Source organism: Urocitellus parryii (assembly GCF_045843805.1).
Source record: "Urocitellus parryii isolate mUroPar1 chromosome 13 unlocalized genomic scaffold, mUroPar1.hap1 SUPER_13_unloc_8, whole genome shotgun sequence".
Taxonomy (NCBI): domain Eukaryota; kingdom Metazoa; phylum Chordata; class Mammalia; order Rodentia; family Sciuridae; genus Urocitellus; species Urocitellus parryii.
This window is the reverse complement of record NW_027551776.1, coordinates 1,453,923-1,476,466: the sequence shown is the minus strand read 5'-3', so window position 1 is coordinate 1,476,466 and position 22,544 is coordinate 1,453,923. Positions and strand designations below refer to the sequence as shown.

The following is a 22,544-nucleotide window of genomic DNA, read 5'->3' as shown; positions in this document are numbered from 1 at the left end:
CAAATGCTGAATGTTTTCTCTGATATAAGGAGGTTGACTCATGGTGGGGTAGGGAGGGAGAGCATGGGAGGATTAGATTAATTCTAGATAGGGAAGAGGGGTGGGAGGGAAAGGGAGGGGGCAGGGGATTAGCAAGGATGGTGGAATGTGATGGACATCATTATCCAAAGTACATGTATGAAGACTTGAATTGGGTGTCAACATACTTTATATACAAACAGAGATATGAAAAATTGGTATATATGTGTATTAAAAATTGTAATGCAAAAAAACAAAGTACATGTATAAAGGCATAAATTGGAGTGAACATACTTTATATACAGAGATACGAAAAATTGTGCTCTATATGTGTAATAAGAATTGTAGGGCTGGGGATGTGGCTTAAGCGGTATCATGCTCGCCTGGCATGCGCGCGGCCTTGGGTTCGATCCTCAGCACCACGTACAAATAAAGATGTTGTATCTGCCGAAGAGTAAAAAATAAATATTAAAAAATTCTCTCTCTCTCTCTCTCTCAAAAAAAAAAAAAAAGAATTGTAATGCATTCCACTGCAGTCGTGTATTTAAAAAAATAATAATAAAATAAAAAAGTTGTGGCTTATAGCTTTGGAGGAAATGTGAATGTGGTTTTTAAACAACTGGTCTAATAATATAATAATTACTTAGTTTCTAATTCAAAGTACTTAAAAATGACTACTGTTTTATGCTTCAGTTATTTTAGTACATTGAAAATACTCATTTTCAGGAATCTAAGGAAAATATTTTTACCTCCTATGGCAAACTGGCTGTTTTATTATTGAAAACTAATTTTTTTTTCATTAACAAGAAAGGAAACACAGTAGAAAGCAACAATTTAAGACCACTTATCATTACACAATGCCTGTGTACACCTGCCAGGTATATACAATACTTACATCAAATCACTGTTCGTAAGCTTTATAGTTTGTCAAATATTCTTCTTCCAAACTCCAAACTCAAATGCCAACCAAAACACTGATCCCTGATCTGAGGTCATTTCCCCAACATGTTTGCTTGTGTCAAGAACAGCTTCCCATTTACTTGTTATGTGGGCACCAGCTCTCACAAGTAGCCTTCCTACACCAAGTTGATTTAACTTGGAACATGGAACTCTCCAGGCAAACATCAAGCATGCTACTGAGACAAGAAGAGCCTGACTCAGTTACAACATCAGCAAGCTTAGTTGCTATTAGCCAAGGTGAACACTGTTCTTTAGAGTGACAATCAATCTATGAGCACCAGATGAACAATTCACCCTCTTCTTCCTCTAAAATTCCCTGAAATTATTAAAGAAATGGTAGATTCACAGGGAAAATGATGAAATAGAGAGCTACCTCCTTCCTCCACCTGTGCCTCCCATTAGGAAGTAAAGGAAATGATAACTGCTTATAAAGAAAACGGAACTCTAACTCAGAATCCTGTGTTCAGATATCCTCTGGAGTTCCTTTGAGAGAACAGCTGCACATAAAACACTTTCATTTTGACTATGAACAGAGAATTTGAGAAGGCACCCCAGATAATTGTTCACATTTAAAAAAATATCAGATTCTATGTTATATTTTGTAGGTTGTAGATCATTCAACTTAAACTAAAAAACAAAACACCACACAAGCACATGCTACTGGCTGTGAGAAACAATTTTCACCCTGTGCAGAATAGCAGAATAATTATTTTGACTTATTGCCTATATTTTAAACCATCTTGTTAAAATATGCATAATCCCTAAGAGGACACATGCTTTAAGCAAGTCCTGTTCTACGAGAGCTTGTCTTAAGACCAGTATTGGCTCTATGGGGAAGATCATTTATACATTTTTAAAATTTACATGCAATTCTCATTACTTTCATGTTGATGCTTAAGAACATTTCAGTTTAGTCATAAAGCTTACAGGAAAGGATTATTTGAGTTCTTAAAGCACTTCTTAGGAAAACGAAGGTTAGCTATCAAAAGGGTTGAACAACACTGAGGTCCATGGCTTCTTACTGAAACCTGGAATCCTAACCTGTCTGAAAACTCTTCTTTGAAATTTCTCACACTCAGGAGGCTGAGGCAGGAGGATTGCAAGTTCGAAGCCAGCCTCTACAAATCAGCCAGACACTAAACAACTTAGGAAGACTCTGTCTCAAAAATTAAAAAGGCCTGGGGATGTGGATCAGTGGTAAAGTGACCTAGGGTTCAATCCCCAGCACTGTAAAATAAATAAATAAATAAATAAATAAATAATATATCTTACAGAATGGGACAGAAACTAGAATACCTTTCTACATGACTAATAACCAATTTCAAGTACAAGTTTAAAGTGCCTTAGTTGTACATATACACATATACAATTTCTTCCCAAACAGGAAACAAATATTAACTTATCTAATTAGCTTATCTAATGAGATTAATAACATTTATTCACCATTATTTCTACCTCCACAAGTCAGACTATCAGAAAGGGAGCGCTGAGAAATTATCAAATGTACTTTTTCTAGTCTCTGTGGACCTTTAAAGCCACAAGCCATTTAAATATAATCTTGACATTTGAAGAACCATCAATAGCCATCTCTTCTCTGTGGGGATTGACCTTATTATCTAAAATGGTCATGGCATGTAAATTTATTTTTTAACATTTAGTTTGAGTATTTAAATATACCTAAGTAAAAAGAGGGCAATACATGAAAGCTAGCACTGATATTTACAGAGTCAGCCAGAGAGCCACAGGGAGCTGAGCTTAGAAACACATTCACTGCAGGCAGGTGTACTGCCCCTCCCCACAGAGCACCTGCACTGTGATTCCTTAGCAAGAATGCTCAGGGTCAGAGCGGGCACTCCCTTGTGTTCCAGGGAATGCAATAGCAATGAAAAACAAAGAGTAAAACTGCTTTACAACATCAACATCATGCAATTAAAACTAAGGAAAAAGGCAGCAAAGGTTTCTGAAGCCGTATTTTCTCCAAGTAATAGTGACCTCCAGTGACTTACTTTATAAACTGCAGTTTAAATTCTTTTCTACAAGCAAATTTTTAATTTCTTAGCAAAATGACAAGTGCTTTCTTTCAGTACCTGAGAATTAGGTTTTATGTAAATGCCCTATTTTAATTTATTCCTGGTGGTGGTCACTTAATGCTAAGTTAATATTGTATCTGAACCACCAGTTAGCATTTGCAGTGACTGCACACAGATTACTGCCTTAAATGAGTGAATACTAAATTATCAATCTATGGGGCATGAATAAATGTGAGTGGAAAGGATAAGTTTGTAATACTATTCCTTCAGATTAACTTTCCTGATGATGTTTGAGCTGGACTCCTGTCCCCCAAATGTAAATCTGGATAACCAGCAGCAAGGTCAGTTTCCTAACATGCCTACCAGCACTTTCTTGAAAGGCTTACTAGTTTGTCTTCCTGTCCACATGGGAAAAGAAGAGAGACAGAGGGGACTTTCTGAAGAAAAGCCTCAAGGAAAGCCCTGTGACAGAGATTTTGATCTGAATGAAACTTTTAAAATTTTTGTTAATAACTGTCAGATTAAAATATCTTAAAGTCTGCTGAATAAGCTTAGCTAGCATCTCATAGCTTAACCCAGAACTGAGAAATTTATGTGGCTGAACTGAACCTACAAAATTTGTAAGCAGAACTTTTAATCACAAAACTCAACCATATAAACTTTTAAACGAAATCATGCTACGTCCATATATGAAAATACAAGACCAATTTTTACATATAATTATAATGCACTGATTTAAAAAAAATAGAAAGGAGAGCAGTAGGGAAGAGGAAGGGAGCCAGGGGGAGGAAGAACGGGAGGGAAAGGGCAGGTACTGGGGAATGAGGTTGATCAAATTATGTTATTGTATATGCATGAATATGTCACAGTTAATACCACTGTTATGTATAATTATAATGCACTAGTAAATACCATAAAAATAAATGAATCTGAATGGCAGACTATTTTTCCTTTAAGCAAAAGCCATTTCCTGGGGAGCGGTGGATACTTCTCTGAATATGCCAGAAAGATACAGTGCAGGGCTGGGATTGTGGCCAGAGGTAGAGCACTCGCCTAGCACAGGCGGGACCCGGGTTCAGCACCACGTATTGTGTTGTGTCCATCTACACCTAAAAAGCTTGCTAGGAGGGTGCATTTGGTAATTAGAAAAATGCTACAGGAGATAGATCTAGTGCAGTACCTGAATTCTTTGTTTTCTGGTCTGTCCCTTTGTGCAGAGCACCAACTGCATTCATCTAGGCTATAAAGGAGAGAGCTGGTTCTGTTGTTTCTTTTTCTCAAATAGTTCTTATGAAGTGCATTTATAATAAGATGGTATTAAGTGACCACAGTGGCATGCTCTTCTCACTACTTCATGAAGTTCACTCACCTTATCTCTCAGTATTCTTATGCTAATTTTAGGTTTTACTAGAACTTTAACTTTCTCAAAGAATTGGCAAACCAGCAGCTTAAGTTTGTGCTCACAAAAGTCAAAAGCATGACTTATACATGTTAGATATGACAAGAGGAAAAACTATTGTAAAACTGCAATTGCATACAGTGAACCAAAATGCATTCTGCTGTCATATATATATATATATATATATGGAAGTACAACCTACAGCCGAACTCACTCACCCAGCCACCCAGCGCTCCTTGACCCTGACACCGGCATATCCCGCGTTCCAGTCTGCTCTGGGCCGGCCCTCCTCGGGTGCCTCTAGAGCCCCTGGTGGTAATCCAGAGAAGTACAGGAAGGGACACCATACTTAACCTGAGGAAATTTTGTAATTAAAATAATAACAATAGTGATAAAACAGGAATAGATAATTTTCATAGTTTGCTAAGACCAGAGTTAACACTAGAAGTACTAGTATTTTAGCTGAAACATGTAACTTCTGACTAACTTTTCATCTATCTTTACTCCTTCTTAGGGCTTCAGGGAATCAGGAAAGCTCACCACCTAGCAATCAGCAGTGATGAGGAAAACACTGACAAGAAGCTTGCTAGGAGGGTGCATTTGGTAATTAGAAAAATGCTACAGGAGATAGAATGATCTTCATTCATTCATCAGATGCTTTTCTGGTGCCTGCTGTATGTTCTGGGATCTGAATCTTTTATTTCTAATCTTAAAGCAAACATAAATTAATGATTTATGTTAAAGGTCCAACATTAAAAAAAACTATAAACAAAGCATTGTAGGTGTGTGTGTATTTGCATTCATGCAGCCCAGTATACACCAAATAGGGGAAAGAACTTGAAATTGGCATGAGCCTCCAATAAGAGAAACAGCTGATTCACAGAACCAACTGTCACTAATAAGGAGAACTGTAGATACAGACTGCCTAAATGAAACTGAACATGTGACATTTCTTGACCAATGCCTTCAGTCCTCTTCACACAACTGGACAAGCCCAGGGCACTGGGAAGTTTGAGGACCTGCCCCTGAGAGGAAGAAGGATCGGGTTGGCCAGCTGCTGTGAAGCCCTGTCTCAAGATTCTCCACAGATTAAACACAACTCCACTTATTTCCCTTCTTCATTAGCTATGTTCTTCCTATAAATTCTTATTTCTACATGTCTTATTTAAATCTGAGAATGTATTTAATTTAACTTTCACACTGGGAGCCAGTTTGCTATTAAAATCTTCTGAATATGAAAATACTGTGAATAAAATATAGTATTATTTCTATTAAAAGTAATTTTCCCCATAAGCCCTCAAGCAACAAATCCTGGAGAACCAACAGACTTCAGAGAGAATAAATATCACCTTTGTGATATAAACTACATAGCTCAGCATCTATTTGGGTTCTCTCTGATAAGCTGTGTTTTCTATAATTAGTTCTTGGAAGCTAGGGCTTTAACAACCCACAGATGATGCATCTGATTACATACATCTCAACTCAAGAAGAATATTATCATAGACTGCATGTTTATGTTTTTCCCCGATGCACATTCTAGATCTTTGAAACTTTGTTTTCATTCCAGCCTGCCCAGCCAAGGTGTACCTTCTGTAGCTAACACTGGTGTCTCAGACAAGTAGGCTTAACCTCTCAGAACTTCAAGTATACAAACAATACTGCATGGATATTTTGAAAAGTGCTTACAGGAACATTTTGTCTGACTATGTGGAGACAGACTCTCAGACATGTTCCTGGTGTTCTTCAGGAATAGAATTAGAGATGCTTAGGATTAAAATGGATCTCAGAGTCAGCAGGCCAACAATCCACTCCACTCAAACACTGCCATGTCCTCAGTGTGGTCCTTGATGGTGTCCACTTGTGAGAGCCACTGGCATTTCCGGAGTGCTCAGGCAGGTCCACCAGGGAAGGAGGGAGACAGAACCTCCTTCAATCACAGCACGAAGACTGTCACTCACTGACACAACCATAGGGGATTCCAGGGGAAAGATTCTAGTGTATGAAAGACATAAAAGGTGAGTCTGATTTTTTTTTCACTCCTTTGGTAGTAGAGAGAAGGGAACAGAACTGAGTTTATACTTGAAAGTATTTTTTTTAATTAAAAATGAAATTAAAAATCTAATCTTGATGTATAAAGAATAATGAGTCATGAGGAGGCAAAGTTTCTAAACATAATTTTGTAAATGAAGAATGTAAACTGCACATCTTTCAATATAGAAAGTTTAAAAAAGAATAACATCAATAAGTTTGGATTGAAGATCTCATTTACTAAATGGAGCAATTAGTATGAAAACAGAATGCCAGTTGACAAAAAGCTAAGAAATTTTTCTGCAAAATGTATATATTTAAATTCTTGTTGACCTTCTCAAATGAGTTCAGAAAATATAGTGTGAAGGCAGTATATATTTACACTGAGACAGGTAATTTTATATTATATTTTATATATATATATAATTTAAGTATATATACTTAAATATATATATAATTTAAGTATATATACTTAAATATATATATATATAAAATTTGGTGAGGGGGCTACCAGGGATTGAATTCAGGGGTGTTGGGAGTTTCCCTGAGAACTACTCGGGCCTTTTAGATAAGAAGCCCCTAATGCAATATGGCGGTGGGCAAATTGCCAGTGGGCGGATAACAAGTTGTATTGAAAATTCACTAATTGGTCCTCCCATCTTCCGAACTCGTGAACAGTTGGTGATCTCCATGAATCTTATGCAGGGCGGACGTGCGTGCACCTTAGGTGATGACCTGACCTTTACTATGATTGGCCCCAGAAGCTTCCTGGTCTAAGATAACTGACTTTCACTTCCTATATAAACTAGCAGCAGTTTGCAATAAAGCGCTTCATCTTTGTCACTGCTATCTGTGTGTGTCCACACACACATTTTAATCTCCGATGACGAGCCTTAGCCTTTCAAGGGGCACTCGACCACTGAGCCACATTCACAGCCCTATTTTGAATTTTATTTAGAGACGGTCTCACTGAGTGCTCAGTGCCCTGCAGTTGCTGAGGCTGGCTTGGAACTCAGGATCCTCCTGCCTCAACCTCCTGAGCTGCTGGGATTACAGGCACGTGCCTCCACATCTGGCAAAAGGGATATTTAAAAAAACTTGGCTGAGAGAATTGAGTTTAGATTCCATCTACCTGGAGATACTGCATTATTCACACTAACCAAATATATAAATATGTGATGGGCTGTAATTACTAAGTACAGTTTTTTTCTTCAAAAAACTGGAAGAAAAGAGTTGATATGTTTTTTTTTCTCCTTTGAAGTTAATAGATGAATATTATCATAGGCTGCATATTTGTGTTTTCCCCCAATGCGCATTCTAGGTCTTGACCTAGAATGTGATTGTGTTACAAGGTGGGGCCTTCCCAAGGTGAGATTGACATATTGGTGCTACCCTCATGAATGAGATTAGTGCCCTTATTAAAGAGATTACAATGAACTCCCGTTTGGTTTTGCCATATGAGGGCACTTTAAGAAGATGCCATTTACAAAGTAGGAAGTAGGTCCATATAATGTAATATTATTCAGCCTTAGAAAGGAAGAGAATTCTGACATCACCACATGTATGAATCTGGAAATAGTAAGTGAAATAGTCAGACACAAAAAGAAAAATAAAATATATTTTTTTGTGGTACTGGGGATTGAAAAAATAAAATATTGAATGAGTACACTTATATGAGATATACTGAAAACCAAGTCTACTAAAGTCTCTTATGGAAAATGGTAAAGTATTTGCATATAACCTAACATATTATCCAGTATGCTTTAAATAATTTCTAGATTGCTTATAATACTTAGTACAATATAAATGCTATGTAAATAGTTGTTATATTGTACTATTTAGGAAATAATATCAAGAAAAAATCTACACATTCAGTACACATGCAATTTTATTTTCAAAAAAATATATATGTATATGTTTGAAAAAGCAAATTTCCAAAGGCAAATTTAAGGGGCTATATCCAAAAAATCTTCCAATCTTCAGCCCAATATTTGCTACCAGAAGTGCCTTCAAGTTAATTAAGGAAGTTATTGGTTAACTTTAATGTGGATAACTGTAGTTCTGGGAGAATAAGGACATTCTCTGACTAGGAAAAAGAAAAGCTGAATTCACAAATCCAGCTTTGTAATGTTCCAATTGGTAGCTGGAAGTAAGCACTCAGCTAGAACATAGGATTTTATTCATAGAGTAATCAACACATGCCTGAAGGCATGGGCTGACTCCACTTGAGTGGCTGGATTACAGGAGACAGGTCTGGGGAGCAAAGTAATCCTAGTCATTTGATGTGTGGCAGCTGGCAAAAAAAAAGAAAAAAAAAAAAGACAAAGTTCACACAGCAACTCAAGTTTTCAGACCATGATCTGCAAGTAACAGGTACAGAAAAGGTAATTTGTGTGTTCATTTAATTTTCAGATTATAAAGAATCAAAAAGAAAGGCTTTAATGTGTCATGACTGACAGTGCATTCAGCTTCCAGAACTCTATAGCTTGGCTCCTGATGATTGACAGTGTGGGGATGATTACAGATTATTATTTCTACCAATACTGTGGATAAAAATCAATGCTAGAAATCAAAACACATGAACGGGTACTGCCTAACAATATGTGGTAAATAACCCTGCATACTAATTCTTCATGTCACAACTCAAAGAAGCTAGATAGGAGCCAGGCACAGTGGTGCATGTTTGTAATCCCAGTGGCTCTGGAGGTTGAGGTAGGAGGATCACGAGTTCAAAGACAGCCTCAGGAAAAGTGAGGCACTAAAGAACTCAGTGAGACCCTGTCTCTAAATAAAATACAAAATACTGGTCTAGTGCCCCTGAATTCAGTTCCTGGTACAAAAAAAAAAAAAAAGAAAGAAAGAAAAAACTAGAATAGCTAAAACTGGAGGCATCAGGAAACCCAATTTCAAATTATACTACAGAGCGATGGTATAGCATAAAAACAGACACATAAACCAATGTGAATATAATATAAAACACAACTACAGTTATCTGATTCTTGAAAAATGTGCCAAAAACATACACTTAAGACAGACCCTTTAGTAAAAAGGTAAACTAGGAAGTCATATATTAAAGAATAAAGCTAATTCCTATCTCTCACCCTATATAAAAGTCAACTCAAAATGGAAAAAGACCTAAACCTTAGACCAGAAACTTTGCAAACTGCTGGAAGAAAACATATGAATAGCACTCCAACATTTAGGTACAGGCAATGACTTCTTCAATAGGACTCCTAAAACTCAGAAAGTAATACCAAGAAATTGATAAATGGAATGACACAAAATTTAAAAGCTTATGTGCAACAAAGGAAACAATGGAATGAAGAGAGAGTCTATAGAATGGGAGACAATCTTTGCCAGCTACTCTTCCAACATAGTATTAACATGTAAATTATATAAAGAACTCAGTCTCAATCCCTGCCCCCCACACAACCAACCAAATAAACCATTCAGGAAATGGGCAAATCAACAGAACAGACACTTCTTGAAAGAAGTACAAATGGCCAACAATTACAGAAAGAAAAAAATATCATCTTTAGCTACCAGGAACAGGCAAATCAAAACTACACCGAGATTCCATCTAGTTCTAATTAGGATTGGCAATCACCTAGAACACAAATAACAATAAGTGTTGATGAGGATGTACAGAAAAAGAGTTCTTATACACTGCTAGTGGGAATATAAATTAGTACAACCTTTATGAAAATCATTATGGAGGGTTCTCAGAAAACCAAAGACAGAGTTACCATATTATCCAGGTATATCACTACTCAGAATTTATCCAAAGAATTAAAGTTAGCATACTTGATATATATACATGCATAACCATATTTATTTCAGCACAATTCAAAACAGTAAAGTGATGGAATCAGCCTAGGAATCCATAAACAGATGACTAGATAAAGGAAATGTTATATATATATAGATATATCTATCTATCTATCTATCTATATACACACACACACACACATATACACAAAATAGTGGGGGCTGGGGATGTGGCTGAAGCGGTTAGCGAGCTTGCCTGGCATGCATGCGGCCCTGGTTCCATCCTCAGCACCACATACAAACAAAGATGTTGTGTCCGCCAAAAACTAAAAAACAAATATTAAAAAAATTCTCTCTCTCTCTCTCTTTAAAAAAATAAATAAATAAATACAAAATAGTGGTCTAGTGCCTCTAGACCACACACACACACACACACACACACACACACACACAATGGAGTTTTACTCAGTCATGATTAAGAATAAAATTATGTCATTTGTAGGAAAATGGATGGAACTGGAAATGATCATGTTAAGTAAAATAGGCCAGACTTAGACAAATATTGGATGTTTTCTCTCTTCATGTAGTATATAGGAAGAAAAGAAGACAATATGAAAGCAGTAGGGAGACTACCAGGGAAAGGGAAAGAGACAAGGGGCAGGTTAAGTAGGAGGGGAGTAGATACAATCAATCAAGCATGTTGAATGTATGTATGGAAATTTCACATTGAAACTGATTATTTTGTGCTATAATAAATGTTTTGAAGTAGTTTTGGTTTAAAGCACAGTAAAGCAAAACCCTTAAAACCAGTCTTGAAAGAAGTTGTTGATGAGTGAGCCATTTGCCAGGTGCATAAGCCATTGCCTTGAGAGGTTAGCTGCTTTCCAGAGGAGCAAACTCTTTCCTGGTCATTGCTTCCATTGTTTTCAAGATTTACCTTTGGGATGATAAATCCCTAGAACAAAGAGTGACTCCTGTTGATAGGACACAGTCAGCTCTGCTGCTGGAGGTGATCTCATGTGAAAATTTCATTTTTTACGAAATTTTACATTTCTTATTCTTGTTTTTCATTTGAAACATACTCCACTTTAAACATGTCCTATGTAAACAGATTTCCCTTACATTCTTCCCTTAAAAGTATTTATTAAGCTGAGTGTTGATTAATTTGAGAATTATAAACTCCTGGGGGTTCAGTCTGAGGAGGACCCTAAGATTTTTATGGCCTTTACCTCTTGAAGGCCTGCAGAGTTCTTAAAAGTGAAACTCATGTTTTTGACAAAGGGAAGGGAAAAGTAACATTTTGAAATAAGCCAAAAGCATTCTACACAGAAAAGGATTATCCTGGAAGGTAAATTACTTCACCAAAGCCTTATTCAATTTGGGAAAAGGGAAATTACCCAACTCTAGCACTCCATATCCATCCTGCCTCACCTAAGAGGGACAGTAAAGCTAAGAAGCACAACTGAATGGCACAGCTCAGAGGCCCAGGGCTACTAAAATTCTGAGACTCAAAGGATTCCAGATGCACCTTCTCTTTCCAAATAACATGAATAAGGTTGCTGTATAATAATGGTGGATTACACATGGAAGAACTGCAAGATTTGGATTTCATCTATGAGGTGATTTCTAGTGACACAAAAAACAACAGAGGAGATACAAAGACACTAGAGGAAATTCTATCCTCTCACATACACATTTAATGCAAACAGCAAGCACAACCTAACTGCTAGCTAGATAAACATAACATCTCACAACAATAGCTTATCTAGTCATCCTCCCTTACCCACAGAGATACTCTCAAGATCTACAGTGGATGGCAGAAACCACAAGAAGCACTAAATCCTACATATGTATGCTATGTTTTTGCTCTACATATTTACCTATGATAAATTTAGTTTATAAATTAAGCACAGTAAAAGCTTAATAGTAATAATAAAATAGAATAATTAAAACTATACTGCAAAAACTATACTTAAATATAAAACTATACTTAAAAGTTAAGGTAGTTTATCTGAAAATATCTTAAAGTCCTCCTCCTCCTCCTCCTCCTCCTCCTCCTCCTCCTCCTCCTCCTCCTCCTCCTCCTCCTCCTCCTCCTCTTCTTCTTCTTCTTCTTCTTCTTCTTCTTCTTCTTCTTCTTCTTCTTCTACGATGTGAGGTGATGCCAGGTATATGTGATAAGATGCTATGAGTGAATGATGTTGGCATAGTGAGGCAGCATTAGGCTACTAATGACCTGACAATACATCAGAAGGAGCATCATGGTGTTGAGTATGAAGAATATATGGTGTAGATATGCTTGACACAGGGATAATTTACATCCTAGGAAGGGCAGAGAAGAATGGCATGAGATTTCATCACACTTCTCAGAACAGTGCCCAATTCAAATTTTAAGAATTACTTAGAATTTTCCATTTAGAATTTTCAGACCATACTTGGCCACAGGTAAATAAAACTGTATAAAGTGAAATCATGGACAAAGGGCAACCCCTATACCTCATTTCAGAGCCTTATATATTATGTCTGACTCTCAAAGAAAACTGACAAGAATGCTTAAATACAAGAAAAAACACAATTTGGAGAGACCCAAAGCGAGCATGAAAATCAGAATCAAATAAGGTAGAGTTGTAGGAATTATGAGACAAGGAATTTAAAATAACTATGGTTACTATGACAAAAGTCTACTAGAAAATAGTGGGCAAGATGCAACAATAAAGGGGTAATGCAAGCAGAAAGTGGATAATCTAATAAAGACTGAAAAAATTGCTAAAAATCAAAATACTACAGGAAAACAATGACTGTCTTTGATTAGTTCATCAGTAAATTGGACCCAGTCAAGGAAAGGCTCAAAAACCTTGAAAATAGGAGAACAAAAACATTTCAATCTAAAATGCAAAGAGGAAAAAAAATTGGAAAAAAAACCTGAAGAATTTCCAAGATCTTTGTGACAAGGGCAAAAGGTGTAATATGCATAATGGGTATTCTAGAAATTAAAAAATGATAAAAAGGAACAGAAATTTTAAAGCAATATCGATGGAAGAGTTTTCTAACATTAATGACAGACACCAAACCACAAATTCATGAAGATCTGAAAAATACTACAAACAACAATCTACACATAGGCAAATCATATCCAAACTGCAGAAAATCATAGAAAAAAATGTTCAAAGCCAGAGAAGGGGAACAAAACTTTAAATATGAACCAGTTTGAGACTTTTATCAAATTTGTCAGAAACTATGCAATCAAAAAGGAGAAGTGAAATATCTAAAGTGTTATAAATACCGATCAATATTTATGAATCAAGGCCTCAGGCAGCCATGGCATCCAGCTGATTCTAAAGCCCCACTTCCACCCTGACAGGCCAGCGGCCTGGCCCCAGAGTTCAATCAGCCAGTGGGGAAGATTGGCAGGAGCAAGGCTGGGCAAACAAAAGTGCACCAACCACATGGTGCCCTGAGTCTAGACCCATTGGGCCCATAGTGAGGTGTGGTATCACACCAAAGTCCGAGCTTGCAGGGGCTTCAGCCTGGAAGATTTGAAGGTGGCAGGCATCCACAAGAAAGTGGCCCAGACCATCAGCATCTTTGTGGACCCCAGAGGCGGAACAAATGCACACTGTCGCTACAGGCCAACGTGCAACTGCTGAAGGAGTACTGCTCCAAGCTCATCCTCTTCCCCAGAAAGCCCTCCACTCCCAGAAGGGAGACAATTCTGCTGAAGAACTCCAACTGGCCACCCAGCTGACAGGCCCAGTAATGCCTATCCAGAACATGTACAGAAAGAGAAAGTCAGAGCTAGGCATTTGCCAGTCTCCTCATGGATCCGGCCAATGGCCTCCACTTTGGCATCTGGGCAAAAAGGGCCAAGGAAGCTGCAGAACAGGAAGTCACTGTGGGGCCTTATAATAAGTGCTCTCTGTGAAGCTAAAAAAAAAAAAAGAAGAAGAAGAAAAAAAAAGTTAAGAATAAAGACTCACTGAAATATAAATGGAGGAAATTTGTTAATAGCTCTACCTTACAAAAAATTTTAAAGGAGATTTTCTGAAAAAAGAAAAATTAATAAGTAAGAAAGCTGGATCTACATAAAGAAGGGAGGAACATTAAAGAATGAAGGTAAAATAAAATCCTCACTTTTTATTCTATCTAATCAAATAGAAAAATAATAACTGGATTGTATTGGGCAATAATAATACAAGGGTAGGCAAAAATGAATGACAGCAATGTTATGTTATATGAGAAAGAAACTGGGAATACTCTGTTACAATGTAACAGTACTAACCCTGAAGCTATATAGTATTATTTGAGAGTGGATTTTGAATAGGTGTGTGTGTGTGTGTGTGTGTGTGTATGCCCCATACTAACACTAATCTATAATTATGCATCTAAAAGCAAGGCATCAAACTATGTAAGGAAATATTGAAAAAATTGCAAGCAGAAATAGGTGAGTTAATTTTTTTACTTGGAGAGCTCAATGTCCTTCAACAAATAATCCACAGAACTAGCATTGAACCAAATAGTTCCATATCATTATGGTTTACAAATGATGTGTCATCCTGAAGCTCATGTACGAGACAATGCAAGAATTTTCAGAGGTGAATTGATTAGATTGTGAGAACTTTAAATTAATTGGAGATTAATCCACTGATAAAGATTCACTGGGTGGTAACTGGAGGAAGAAGGTCACTGAAGGCATGATTTGAGGGTTTATATTGTATTACATTCTGACAGAGGATTTGTCTTCATTTTACCTAAGTCTTGAGACTTTCTGTGAGGCTGAGTTTAGAGGTGAGAGGCTAATTAATCTGGTGGAGAAAATTTTAAGGCAGCATAGCATTCAGGCAGAGGCTTATATATTGCTGGTGGGTTTTAGCCAAGTTTACTATGATAATCAGGAGCAGAAAACAGAGAAGAAAGATTTAAAAAACTTGCAGTGTAGCCATAAAAGTGAGAATAAAACTAGGGATAAGGGAGATATGGTTTTTAAAGACACAGCCACTAAAGGGAAGCTAGAAACAATAAGAAAGATGGCTTGAGGACATATCAGGACTGGCATCTCAGGCTCAAGGGTATAAAAGTAAAATTCCTCCAAGAAGAAGCCATGGGAGCATGCTGCTTAAACGGGGCAGGGATGGGGGGCTTAAAAGTCATCTCACTAAGCTAAGCTACCCAGGCACTCAGAAGCTGCTGTAGCCATGGTCCCAGGAGCTTTGACTAGTGCTTGAGATTACGGCTCACCTTGGTGTCAACCACATGGTGTTGATTCTGCAGGTTTGCAGGATACTGGAGTTAGGGGCTCATGAAGCTTCCACTGAGATGTCAAAGGAAGGTCTGATAGGCCAGGCAAAGTGTAGCAGGGTTGAAATCCTCACAGGCAGCCTGAGAGGGTGATGCATGAAGATGTGAGAAGGAAGCCAGAGCTGCAATTGAGACTCCAAGACTAAGAGATGCCAGTAATTTGAAATGTCTGCAAAAGAAAGCTGCGGGAATCAAGGAAACTGCAATCAGCAATTCCACAGGAATAGAGCTACACAAGCTCTTTGGATGGAACATTAGGATGCCATGTGCTCCAGATGCTGGACATGGAGCTACAGGACTCATTTGCCCACCTGGATTTCAGTCTTGCTTTCTTTGGTCCCATTTCTTCTTTCTATGCTTATTTCTCTCTGTGGAATGGAAATGTTTAATCTGTGCCACTCTCACAGCTAAGAGCTTGTCTTGAGTCTCAGATGAGATTTTGAACTTGGACTTTTGGGCAATCCTGGAAATGTTAAAACTAAGGAGACTTCTGGAAATTGACTAATTGGGGAGCTGGTGGTAGAATGTTATGGTTTAGCTATAAGGTGTCCTCCAAAAGCTCATGTGTGAAACAATGCAAAAATTTTCAGAGGTCAAATAATTAGATTATAAGAAGTATAACCTAATCAGTGGATTCATTCACTGATAAAGACTGATTGGATGGTAACTGTAGTCAGGGAGCTTGTGGCTGGAGAAAGCAGATCACTAGGGGTATGACTTTGGGATTTGTATTTTGTCCTTGGTGAGTGGAGCTCTTTCTCTGCTTCCTGGTTGCCATGTGCTCTGCTGCTTCCCTCCACCATATCCTTCTGCCATGATGTTCTGCCTCACCTTAGGCCCAGAGAAATGAAATCAACCAGCCATGAACGGAACCTCTAAAACCTCAAATAAACTTTCCTCCTTTAAGTCCTTCTTGTTCTGCCCTTTTAGTCACAGCAATGCAAAAGCTGACTAAAACACAATTATTAACTGGAAATAATTGACATCTATAGACTACTCCATCCAACAACAGCGGGACTCACATCCTTCTCAAGATCATGTAGAACTCTAACCAAGATAGATCACATGCTAGGATATAAAATGTAACTGAACAAATTAAAAGAATAATGATCATATAAAACATGCCCTAGACAACAATGGAGCAAAGTAGAAAATATAGTAGAATAATACAACAAAATTCCCCAAATATTGAAGATTGAACAACATACTTCTAGACAGTACATGAGCCAAATAGTTCAAGAATTCAATTCTGAATTCAAGAGAAATTCAGAATTATTTTGAAAATTAAGACACTTGGCCAAAATTTGAGGAATGTAGAGAAAACAGTACTTAAAAGGAAGATTTTAGCACTGGATGCCTATATTAAAGAGAAGAAAGATAAATCATTGATAATTTAAGCATTCATCTTAGGAAAATAGAGAAAGAGCTTAAATAAAGCAGAGAAAAAGAGAGACAAAAGTTAGAACAAAAATCAGTGAAATATTTAAAAAGGAAATCAATATCAAAAAGTTCACAAAATTCAAAGCTAATTTTTTTTGAAAAGATCAACAAAATTGATAGAAACCCATGCCAGGATAATTGGGAGAGAAGGGGAAACAGCAAAGAGAGAAGAAGGAGGAGGCAGGAAGAAGAGGAAGGAGAAGAGGAAACAGACATAAAAGATTTTAAAACTACTAATATCAGAAATAAAAAGAAGTTCATGGCCACTGATGTCAAGGACCTTAAAAGGTTCACAAAAGAATATCATGCAAATTATATATATTTATAAATTTGAAAATTCTGATTACATGACACAAACTACCAACTCAGGATCTTCATATATTCATGATGCTATAACAGAATACCACAAACCAGGTGGATTGATATTCTTTTGAATTGACACAGAAATTTATTTTTCATCTTACTGGAGGCTGAGTGGGTTCAAAATCAATTCAAGCCATCAGCAGTTCATTGTCTAATGAGGATCCACTTCCTGGAATATAGAAGGATGTGTTCTCACATAGCAGAAGGGGTGAGGACCCTTGTGGCCTCTTTTATCAAAGCACTAATCCCATTCCTTAACTTTGCAAAGTCCCCTCCTCCTAATACCATCACATAGGAGACAAGGTTTCAACTAATACATTTTAAAGGGATACAAACTCAGTCTATAGCATTCACAAAAGCAGAAAAAATCTTGTATGGTTCTATATCTGGAATGGAAACAGGTGAATAATAAACAGCCTTCCAAGGAAGAAAGCACACCAGGCACAAAAATTTCACTGTGAATTCTACCAAAAATTTAAGGAAGATATGATAACAATTATTTACCATCTCTCCCAGAAAAATGGAAGAATAGGGAACATTTCCCAAATCATTCCATGGGGCTATATGCCAAAACAAGATGAAGGCATAAATAGAAAAAATATGTGCTGACCAATATCTTTCATGAACATAGATTTTTTAAAAAAAATCCTCAACAAAGTATTAGCAAACAGAATCTAGCAATATAGAATAGCAATTCTACAGCAAGACCAAGAGATATTTACTCCAGGTGTGCAAGGCTGGCTCAACATTCAAAATATAGTTAAAGTGATTAATTCATCAATCAGACTAAAGAAGAAAAATCATTTGATCATATAAACAGATCCAGAAAATGCATTTGGCAGACTCCAATGTTCATTCATAACTAAGACTTTCATGAAACTAGGAATGTAATGGAAATTCATCAACTTGACTAAAAATCTATCAAAAACAAAGCAAAAAACCCAACAGCCAATCTTATACATACTGTGAAAAACTGGATGTTTGCTCCTAAGATCAAAAGGACAGCATGTATGCCTCCTCTTGCTGTTCCTGTATTCTTAGCTAATGCAGAAAGACAATAAAATAAAATGAAAGGTACACAGATTTGGAAAAAAGAAATTAAATGCTCTTTATTCACAGATGACTTGACTTTCTACGTTGGAAATCTCAAAGATTCAACCAGAAAAACTTCTACAATTAATAAGTTACTACATAATGTTACATGATATGAAGTTACTATACAAATTCAACTACTTTCCTATATATATCCTCAATAAACAATTGCAATATGAAATTAAAAACCCAATATAATTTGCACTAGTATCAAGAAAAAAATACTTGGAACATAATGTGGTAAGTGTGGTCAAGGAGGTCTGGGGTTGTGGCTCAGTGGTAGAGTGCTAGCCTGGCATTTGTGAAGCATTGGGTTCTATCCTCAACACCAAATAAAAACAAATAAATAAAATAAAAGTATTGTGTCAATCTACAACTAAAAAAATATTTTTAAAAAATGTGGTGGGTAAATGAGGAAAGTTTTAAACCTCTGATGAAAAGAATAAATGAAGAATTAAATGAATGAAGCGCCATACCATGCTCATAGATAAGAAAAATCAATGTTGTCAAGAGGTCACTTCTCTCCAACTTGATCTACACATTCAACACAATTCCAGTGAAGGCACCAACAACTTATTTTGTGGAAGTTGGTGAACTTATTCTAAAATTTACATAGAAAGGCAGAAGACCCATAATAGTCAACAATACCGGAGAAGAAGAAAAATGTTGTTGAACTTGAAAACTGACCTGTGGAACAGAATAGAGAGTCCAGAAATAAAAGCACATAAATGTGGTTAACTGTTCTTTTGTAAAAAAGCAAAGGTGATTCAACACAGGAAAGATAGTCTTTCCAAATTGAATGAAGTCATTGTATGTTTATACATAGGAGGAAGGAGAAAAAGGATAAATGAAGAAGCAGCAGCAGCAAAAGAAAAGGAATTTAGATATTATCTGTGTTATTCAGTTTTTCATTGCTGTTACTAAAGTATCCAGCACAAATCACTTAGAGAAGGAAAGATTAATTTTGGCTCACAGTTTCAGAGGTTTGAGTCCTTGGTTAGCTGGCTCCATTTCCTGAACTTGAGGTGAAACAGAATGTCATGGTGGAAGGCTTAGTGAAGAAAAGCTGTTAAGTTCAGGGCAACCAGGAAGCAGAGAAAGAGAGGGAGAGAATGTGGCTGAGGAGAAGATAAAACTCCAGGTCAACTTCTAAGTGACCTACTTGCTCCAAATAGGTCTCACCTCCCAGACGTCCATTCGGCTATCACTGGATTAATCCCCTGATGAGTTCAGAGCACTTATGATCCAGTCATTGCCTAAAAGCCCCACCTCTGCACCTTGATGCTTTGGGGACCATGCTTTCAGCACATGAGTCCTTTGGGAGACATTCCAGATTCAAACCATAATATGAACACAACCCTTGTTCCTTTCAATAAATCAATAAATATTAACTCAACCTGTGTCTTAGATCTAATTTTTATTAACATCATTTTGAATTGAGAAGAAATAACTGTGTATACTAATGGGGTGCCATATGATTTTATACACACATGCACACACACCACACACAATGTGGAATTCTTAAAAAGTCAAGCTCCTTAATATGTCTATTTAGTCCTTTGCTGATCTATTATATTTTTGTGGGGAAACATTTTAAACTCACTTTTAGTTATTTTGAAATTTATAATAAGGGAATTTCTCAGAGTACAAGAACTGGGTGAAAGCAGGATACTCCCTGCTGCTGCTGCACAGCTGCCTGCAAGGCTCAATCCACTGTGAGATGCTGTCCTTTCATTGAAGCCTGCTCACCCTGGCCCCTGGCCTGGGCCCCAGCACCACCTGTTGCAGGTGGTGCCCATCAGTTTCAGCCACAGTGTCAGGTGTTTGCGGAGTGGAAACAGGAGATTTTGAGACACCACAACAGAAATGGATACATGCACTGGGGAAACTGCTGGCTGGGCCTCTGGCCCATGGATGCTTGGGAGGTAGCCAAGGCCTACATGCCCCAACAACTAACAGACAAATGAGGACTTAAGGAATAAGATGCAGCTGCTCTTTTAAATTTCATCAACTCCTGTGATCACTTTTTGGTTCATTGAAAGAAAGTCACAGAGGTGATTAAGTGTCGCAATGAGATCATGCACTTTTCAGAGATGAAAGTATCATCTACATGACTCCAAGATAAAGATCCAAAATTTTCTGAATGAATTCAAGAATATCACAAAGATTGTGGCATGACAGTATATTGACATCTGACTGGGCTATTCACATCCCTAGGATCAGCAAGATGGGTATAAATGTGAAACCGGAAGTTACCTGAGTGCAAGCCAAGTAAATGAAGTCAAAATAGAATTACTGAAGGAAGAACTTGAAGAGATGTATCTTCAAGCAGAAGAACAAGAGGTGTTGCCTGAAGAGATCTCAAATTGACTGGAAGTGGTGAAGGAAGTTCTAAGAAACAATGAAGATCTTAGAAATGGTCTTAGAGAAGACATGCAGAAGCTTGACAGCCTCCATGCACCGGATCAAAAAAGAGATTCAAAGGAACCTGGGAGACAGACACCTGAGAGAAAGGACTGAGGTTGACCTTCAACAAAAATCAGGCAGGTCCTGTGAAAGTCAGCATGGCTTCCAGCTCAGGCATCCTTTCTGTGAAAAAGAAATATATATATAAATATATATATATATTTTTCCACAAATTTGGGGTTATATAATAGATACCAATCTAAAAATATTAGATACTCTTCTGCCATTGCTGCTAGCATCCAGGTTTTTTTTTGTTTTGTTTTGTTTCTTTCTATTTCAAAGATTAGATTCTTTTCTGGTCCTGACCTCTAGCTGCTTATCATGGTAAATGCCAGGCTTGTGTCAAGGGCTCCTACAGAGTGCTCAGTCCCCTGCTAGATGTGTCATATCCCCCTGCTTGCTGCCTGACAGTGTCATTCATGCAGATGGCCAGAGGTGGGCTGGAACACAAATGTTGAGATAGAAACTCTCCTATTTTGGAAGAAGGCAAGAGGAAAAACTGCCTGAAAGGCTATTTTCTAGCCAACTTAATACAGAACTGAACTGTTACTAATAGGTTTGAATAGACTGAGATTATAGGCCAGGGGACAGCCATGGTGGTCAGTGCACGACTGGATAAGAGTGAATGACTTGACTGACCAATTGTAGGGGGACGGACCAGGACCATTTCATCTCAAGGTCATCAAGAGGAAGGCTTAGTTGGCAGCTTGTTTATGATGTACTTATGGGAAGTAAACTCTGTGGCTGCCATGGCTATTTTTGTGCAGTTATATATCTAATGGTGGGTGCAGGGCCTGACCCTCATTGCCCAGTGGGTGGGTATTAATCTAGCTGAATATTCATCTGTTGGCCTTTGAGTATTTATAGGTATAAATGACATACTGTTAATTAAGCCTAGTCCATCGTTATGAAATGTAAGAATGAAATTTCAACATTCTTATAAAATTAAGACAGCATTTCCTTTCAACAGATTCACAAATTCATTCGTACTTCTTCTATTTCTTTTACCCCTCAAATTCTCCAACTCCTGACTTCACCCTGTTTGTTCTTGAATCGTACAAGCACTGTATCATTGTATGCAGTGGTCTAAGGGGTAGGCCTCACTTTCACCTTACCCTCATCTGATCTTTTGCAAAGCTAGTGGTACTAAACTGGGTCAGATCACCTCTGAACCTTAGGGGCAGAATTGCCATGTTCCCAGAACTTTGCTTGGAAGAAGTGCACCATACCAAGCCTGAACAAATGTGCTCCTTTGCCTATTCAGCTTCCCATCAAGGCTGTAATTTGTAGAGAATGAGTGGAGGGAGGAGGTATATTTGGCATAAATGTTTACATTAAAATGCATTTAATATAATTCTAGAAAGCCTGGGTGAATGCAAATATGCCTACAACTTCATACTTTAGTCTTCCCAATTGTTGTGCAGTTTTTAGTCTTGTGTTTTTCTTTTTTCCTTCATTTCATTGAGTTCTTTGAGAAGCTTTCAGTGGTGAAGAAATAATTTTCATTCTGCAACTTTACCAAACTAAGGAACTTTAATGAAATATCTCCTAGCTTCTAGCTCTGAGATACAAAATGTGGAATCAAATGGAATCTTGTTGATTCACTAACCAGTTTAAGTCCTGATTTCTAACTCTAGGATCTTTGGGATGTGAACTGTTCCACTTTGTACCTGTGTCTAATTAAT

The 22,544-nt window shown here is 37.3% G+C and overlaps 1 pseudogene; it reads left to right on the top strand.

The window, feature by feature from the left end:
• Positions 1-3,294: 3,294 nt before the first annotated feature.
• On the top strand, positions 3,295-20,913 carry LOC144251455 (uncharacterized protein CXorf38 pseudogene; annotated as a pseudogene).
• The last annotated feature ends 1,631 nt before the right edge of the window (positions 20,914-22,544 follow it).